Here is a 7410-nt window from a genome sequence, read left to right as displayed (position 1 = left end):
ACAAGGATACACAATGACTGGATCACATACAACTGATACTACACCATAATACTAATGTCACTCACACCAACGGGAGAGATTTATTGTAGGGCTCAATAGCACAGGCATGGTGGGAATCCCGAAAAATGGGCACAGCAGGTGTACAGACCCTGGAACTCAGCACAGGGATGGTGGGAACCCCTCATAATGGGCACAGCGGGTGTACAGATCTGGGAACTCAGCACAGGGATGGTGGGAACCCCTCATAATGGGCACAGCGGGTGTACAGATCTGGGAACTCAGCACAGGGATGGTGGGAACCCCTCATAATGGGCACAGCGGATGTACAGATATGGGAACTCAGCACAGGGATGGTGGGAACCCCTCATAATGGGCACAGCGGATGTACAGATATGGGAACTCAGCACAGGGATGATGAGAACCCCTCATAATGGGCACAGCAGGTGTACAGACCTGGGAACTCAGCACAGTGATGGTGGAGACCCCTCATAATGGGTACAGTAGGTGTACAGACCTGGGAACTCAGCACAGGGATGGTGGGAACCCCTCATAATGGGTGCTGCAGGTGTACAGACCTGGGAACTCAGCACAGGGATGGTGGGAACCCCTTATAATGGGCACAGTGGGTGTAAAGACGCATGAACTCAGCACAGGGATGGTGAGAACCCCTCATAATGGGCGCTGCAGGTGTACAGATATGAGAACTCAGCACAGGGATGGTGGAAACTCCTCTGTAGCACGGTCTCAGGCCTCCTTCAGTCTAATGAGAACCTCCAGGGCCAGAGATAGCCAACGTCCTTCTAGTATATGGTGTGTTGTGGGGTAAGGATGAGCTCAGGCGTGTTCGCATGGTCCACTTGCAGAGCCCGCAAGGAAGTCGGTGCAGCGCTGCGCTAATCACAGGTAGTGAGACCCGCCAAGATGTGCGGCTGCAGAGATCGGACAATGTCTCACTGACTTTGATTAGCACAGCTCTGCGCCGACTTCCTGGCGGGCTCTGCACGTGGACCATGCGAACACGCCTGAGCTCATTCATAGTTATGAGGCATGGTGGGTGCAAAGCAGTTAGATTCAGTGGACGCCAGACACTTCTTGAATGCAAAATACATTTTATTTCTCGTAGCAGAACTTTGGGAGAGAGGATTAGGTCCAGGACACCCTTAAGTAGTTGCAAGATTCATTGGCAGACTCCAAGACTTCAACAGGAGGACAGCCATGCAGGGAAAGTCATCCAGCGAGACGCCACATCTGCATGTGTAGGAATGCTGTCTCCTATGGCAACGGTCTTTAACAGTTCCTAACACAAAGCGTAACAGTTCACTTCCACTACAATCGCTTCTTGTGGTTCTTCTTTAATAGGGATGGAGGTGTGTTGTGGGGCCATCAGGAAGTCTATCATCATAGATCAGTGATGGCGAACCTTGGCACCCCAGATGTTTTGGAACTACATTTCCCATGATGCTCCACTACACTGCAACGTGCCAGAGCATCATGGGAAATGTAGTTCCAAAACATCTGGGGTGCCAAGGTTCGCCTTCACCGTCATAGATGTTGATCTATAAGGCATTTGCCCCGAATTGCCTGCCCCCTTTATGGGGGATATATTATTATATATTTCTTTTATGGTTTTTCATTAATCATTATTGGTATTTAGTCCTTGTGGTGCAGTTTCTGTGTATCCTGGTGGGGTCTGGGGCTGATTGGGTGCCCTGGCTGTCAATTACCTGGGAGCAGCGAGGGCACGTCAGGGCCCCTCCCCCTTACCCTACATCCGCTTCGGTGGATGCGGGGGGAGATCGGGTGGGTTTGCCCTCCGTGCGTCAGCGTCATGCCCCCATGCCACGCACGTGATGTCCGCTGGGCGATCCAGCGCCGGCGTTGTATTTTCTATCTGGGCAAACTACTACAATCTGTTTTTTTTTTCACCATGGATGTGGCTTCCATTTCCTTTTCTTTCTTTTCTTTACGTTCTTTGTCTTTCCTTTTCTTGACTTTAGACATTCAACAACACCGACACTCATCTTTACTATTTGTGATTCTGGGTTCTAGTAACTCTCTATTTATACTTCATACACATTTTATAGTGCATTCCTATTCATTGTATAATCCATATCACTACACATCACCGGTGCGGATTATCACCAGAACATTTCATGGGGATCTCTCTGTGTGCCTGGCCTTCCCTCATTGAGATCTTCCCTCAGCTCCCGGACTTGACCTATTTGGTGGGCTGCAGCTACTGACCCCTTGTGGTTTACACTCCATTGGCATGTGAGTATGCATTGGGGGATGAGTGATGCTCTCTCTTCCCCCACATGTATACCCTCCCTTTTAATAATGCCCACTGTACTCCATTGATATATATATATATATATATATATATATATATATATATATATATATATATATAATTTTTTTGTAGATTTTGGTGAAAATTGCCCCTGAAGAGTGTTTGTAACACGAAACGCGTCGGGCTCACGACATGCACCATAATAACCATTTTTCCAATAAGGTCTTTTATAGCAACATGGCTCTATCCAGCAGTTGTGTGACTGTGCATTTTAGAATGGTTTTATCATCTATTAGGGATCATTGCCCGGCATCACACGTGGGCTGTTACCTTGTTCGCTATGTATCTATCATTGTGTATACATTATGTGACTGTTATCCTACAATTGGACTGTTATCATATCATCATTTATTTTTTTGAATGATTTTTTACAATGGTGACTGATCATTTGGCCCCACCTGCCCACCTCATTTAAAGTCCCAGCCCCCTTCTTTTCTTGTCGTTCTTCAGCCCACTGAGCTCCCGGTTTCTCTCAGTAGACTAGATGATTCACTGCCACTGAATCCCTTGAGCTCCTCCAATCTTCACGGTGGTATCTTCCTCAAGCCTCACCCCCCGCTTCTCTGTTGGCTCCCTGGCTTGGCACTCAAGTCACTTCTCAAGCTTCACCCCGCTGGCCTGCTCGGTCCCTGGCTTGACACACAAGGCTGCTCTGCAAATGTCACCTTCGCTGGTTGGTTCCCTGGCTTGATACCCAATGAAGTTTCCAAATTCTTCACCGTCCCTGGTTGGTGAGAATACTGCTCCGGTACTTGCTTCAGCTACTCACTGTGGCCCCTGGTGATAAGGTGATTGGTCCCTTAGTGGCGACAGCTTCCCCTCTACCTCCGACCATGACAGGTTCTCCGGTTGGCAGAACCGTCACTTCTGGTTGGACTGCAACACAATCCACAATCCCAACCCTGCGCTGCTCTCTCACTTCTAGATAGGCCCTCAGACAGCCTAGCACCAGATGTGCCCAGGATAGACCCAAACTCCGGTCACGCAGCCCAGGCAATACAACACACGTCCACCCAGATAGCCGTCCAGGTGGCACAGAACATAGCTCACCTGACCTCACCCGAATATATAGGTTCTCCCAGCAGGCCAAGGGTTCCAAGAAAACCCCTACCTATTGGCTGAGATACCCCATATACCCATAACCTGACCTTGCATTTCCCTTCTCCTATCTAATGCCACCAGGTACCCGGCCACCCAGCAGCAGAAGAGAAAGTTCAGCAGTGCCAGACTTAGGGAGAAATTAAATGATCCCTAACATTTAGCCAAGGTAGATACTCCTGGCAGGTAAATTTAGGAGCAACCCTGCCTAAACTCCAGGGTGCTACACCTCATAATGGACACAGCAAGTGTACAGACCCAAGAACTCAGCATATGGATGGTGGGAACTCCTCATAATGGGCACAGCAGGTATACTGACCCCAGAACTCAGCAGAGCAGAGGGATGATGGGAATAGGTACCTTGTGGTAAGAAACAAGTCAGCACAATGAATGTCAATGCACATTATGTTTAATGCTATGCCCTTTATTTAGAATGACACCCAAAAGCCATAAGGCACAGGCGTTTCTTAAATGTCATATAGTACATCTCACCCATCTTTAGAGGGGCAGCTGCATTTGTTGTCTTTTTTAGGTGTTTTTCCTTTATTCTCACCTGGTGATCCTGCCAGGGATACACATCCTGTCCTAAGGTAGTAACACTCACCGACTATATTATATGTTTACAGGAGCCACGTTATTATATGGGGACAGGACTACAGAACACCTCCTTTCCTCATCTTTATAACGGTGTTCTTTAGTCCACAGAGATAGCTGGGAACCATGTAATAGGGAAGAGGAGGAGGCTGAGAAGGTTGGGCTCACTGAAGGGGAGTGGCTTAAGAAGGATAGATAAACTGAAGGTGAGGAGCATAAGAAGGATAGGTGCACTGAAGGGGAGGAGCCTAAGAAGGATGGGTGCAATGAAGGGGAGGAGCCTAAGAAGGATGGGCGCACTGAAGGGGAGGGGCATAAGAAGGATAGGTGCACTGAAGGGGCGGAGCCTAAGAAGGGTGGGTGCACTGAAGGGGAGGAGCCTAAGAAGGATGGGCGCACTGAAGGGGAGGGGCATAAGAAGGATAGGTGCACTGAAGGGGCGGAGCCTAAGAAGGATATGTGCACTGAAGGGGAGGAGCCTAAGAAGGATAGGTGCATTGAAGGGGAGGAGCCTAAGAAGGATAGGTGAACTGAAGGGGAGGAGCCTAAGAAGGATGGGTGCACTGAAGGAGAGGAGCCTAAGAAGGATAGGTGCACTGAAGGGGAGGAGCCGAAGAAGGATAGGTGCACTGAAGGGGAGGAGCCGAAGAAGGATAGGTGCACTGAAGGGGAGGAGCCGAAGAAGTATAGGTAAACTGAAGGGCATAGGATCGAGTAGGATGAGTGCACTGAATGAGAAGGGCCTAAGAAGGATTGGTGCACTGCAGAGGAGGAGACTGAGAAGGATACAGTGTCTTGAAAAAGTATTCATACCCCCTTGAAATGTATTTTATTGGGATTTTATGTGATAGACTAACACAAGTCAATACCTTGTAGAACCCCCTTTCGCTGAAATTACAGCTGCAAGTCTTTTTGGGGACGTCTCTACCAGCTTTGCACATCTAGAGAGGACATTTCTGCCCATTCTTCTTCTTTGTAAAATATCTCAAGCTCTGTCAGATTGGATGGAGAGCGTCTGTGATCAGCAATTTTCAAGTTTTGCCACAGATTCTCAATGGGATTCAGGTCTGGACTGTGACTGGGCCATTCTAACACATGGATATGCTCTGATCTAAACCATTCCATTGTAGCTCTGGCTGGATGTTTCGGGTCTTTGTCCTGCTGGAAGGTGAACCTCCACCCCGGTCTCAAGTTTTTTTCAGACTCTAACAGGTTTTCTTCTAAGATTGTCCTGTATTTGGCTCCATCCATCTTCCCATCAACTCTGACCAGCTTCCCTGTCCCTGCTGAAGAAAACCATCCCCACCACATGATGCTGCCACCACCATGTTTCACGGTGGGGATGGTGTGTTCAGGGTAATGTGCTGTGTTAGTTTTCCCCACACATAGCGTTTTACTTTTAGGCCAAAAAGTAAAATTTTGGTCTCATCTGACCAGAGCACCTTCTTCCACATGTTTGCTGTGTCCCCCACATGACTTCTTGCAACCTGCTAACGGGACTTCTTATGGCTTTCTTTCACCAATGTCTTTCTTCTTGTCACTCTTCTATAAAGGGCAGATTTGTGGAGAGACGACTAATAGTTGTCCTGTGGACAGATTCTCCCCCCTGAGCTGTGGATCTCTGCAGCTCCTCCAGAGTTACCATGGACCTCTTGGCTGCTTCTCTGATGAATGCTCTCCTTGCCCGGCCCGGTCAGTTTAGGCGGCTGGTGTGTTTTTTTTGCGGGGTGATGGCAAACAACCTCCCCTCGCCCCCCCCCCCCCCCCGGGCCACTGGTGGAATGGCACTACCCCCTCCCCCTGTGGCACTGACACACTCCCCCACCACCACCCGCTGTCCTTTCCTTGGATGCGGGAGGTGAGTGCGTGGCAGGCTCCGGCAAAGCTGCTCTGGTGTCCTCTCCTGGAGCAGCTTCCGCGGTGTCTCCTCTCTCTCCTCTCTGCGTTAGGCGTCCAAAACAAAACTTTGTTGTCGGAAATTCCGAGTGTGTGTACACAAGTCCGACGCACAAATGTCCACGCATGATCGGAATCAAGCAGAAGAGCCAAACTATTTATTGAACTTCATTTTTCTCGGCTCGTCGTACGTGTTGTACGCCACCACGTTCTTGACGTTCGGAATTTCCGACAAAATTTGTATGTATGCAAGACAAGTTTGAGCCAACATCCTTCGGAAAAAAAATCCACGGTTTTGTTGTCGGAAAGTCCGATCGTGTGTACGCGGCATAACACTTTGCTTTTAAAATCATTTGTTCTCAAGATCAACTTCATTGTGTGTATACATATATACACGTTTTCTATTATTTTGACTGATGTGTGGAGTTTGCTCCACGTTCAATTGGTGTATCATATTTTTTTCTGGCAATGGATTTGAACCAAACTCTTTACATCAGATTTGAGTGTAAGTACCGTGTAATTCTAGCTGAGTTTTCTTTTGTAACACCAGCTGAGTACTAATTTTAATTAGTTAGTTCACCTGCAATCTAATGATGACACATTAGCATAGTGTAGAGGTGATTGTGGTGACTAGTTCCAATAGGCAATGTCTAAGCGCCAGCATTTGCGCGAAACCCGTCTACCTCTTTGTCCCCTGCTCCATCTGTCCACCACTTGTCATATGAACCTTCAATAAAAAGATTTTTGGAAGTGCAGCCGCCCGGAATTATTTCTTCATGCTACACAGCATGTGAGCTGGGCTAGCACCCGACTAATGTGTGTGTGTGTGTGGGGATTAGGGATGAGCCGAACACCCCCCGGTTCGGTTCGCACCAGATCTTTTGAACGGACCCCAAATTCGAACGAACTTTAGAACCCCATTGAAGTCTATGGGACTCGAACGTTCGAAATTAAAAGTGCTAATTTTAACGGCTAATATGCAAGATACTGTCCTAAAAAGGGTTTGGGGACCTGGCTCCTGCCCCAGGGGACATGGGTCAATGCCTAAAATGTTTTTAAAAACGGCCGTTTTGGCGGGAGCACTGATTTTAATGACGATTAAAGTGAAAAAAAAAAGTGAAATATTCCTTTAAATATGGTGCCTGGGGGGTGTCTGTAGTATGCCTGTGAAGTGCCACGTGTTTCCCGTGTTTAGAACAGTCCCTGCACCAAATGACATTAAACGGAAATAACACCATTTAAAACTGCTTGCGTTTTTAATGTTATATCTGGTTCCTGCAATATGGTTGAAAATCATTGAGAAAAATGGCATGGGTAGCCCTCCCTGCCCATTACCAGCCTATTTGGGTCTTGTACGCATATCAAGGGGAACCCTGTACCCATATTAAAAAAAGGAAATGCGTGTGGCCCCCAGGCCCTATATACTCAGAACAGCAGTATACAGGCGGTGCAAACAAGACAGGGACTGTGTA

The sequence above is a fragment of the Lithobates pipiens genome, unplaced genomic scaffold, assembly GCF_037356315.1.
Source record: "Lithobates pipiens isolate NorthernLeopardFrog02 unplaced genomic scaffold, aLitPip1_a1.2 Scaffold_8, whole genome shotgun sequence".
NCBI lineage: Eukaryota > Metazoa > Chordata > Amphibia > Anura > Ranidae > Lithobates > Lithobates pipiens.
This window is presented reverse-complemented; position numbering follows the sequence as displayed.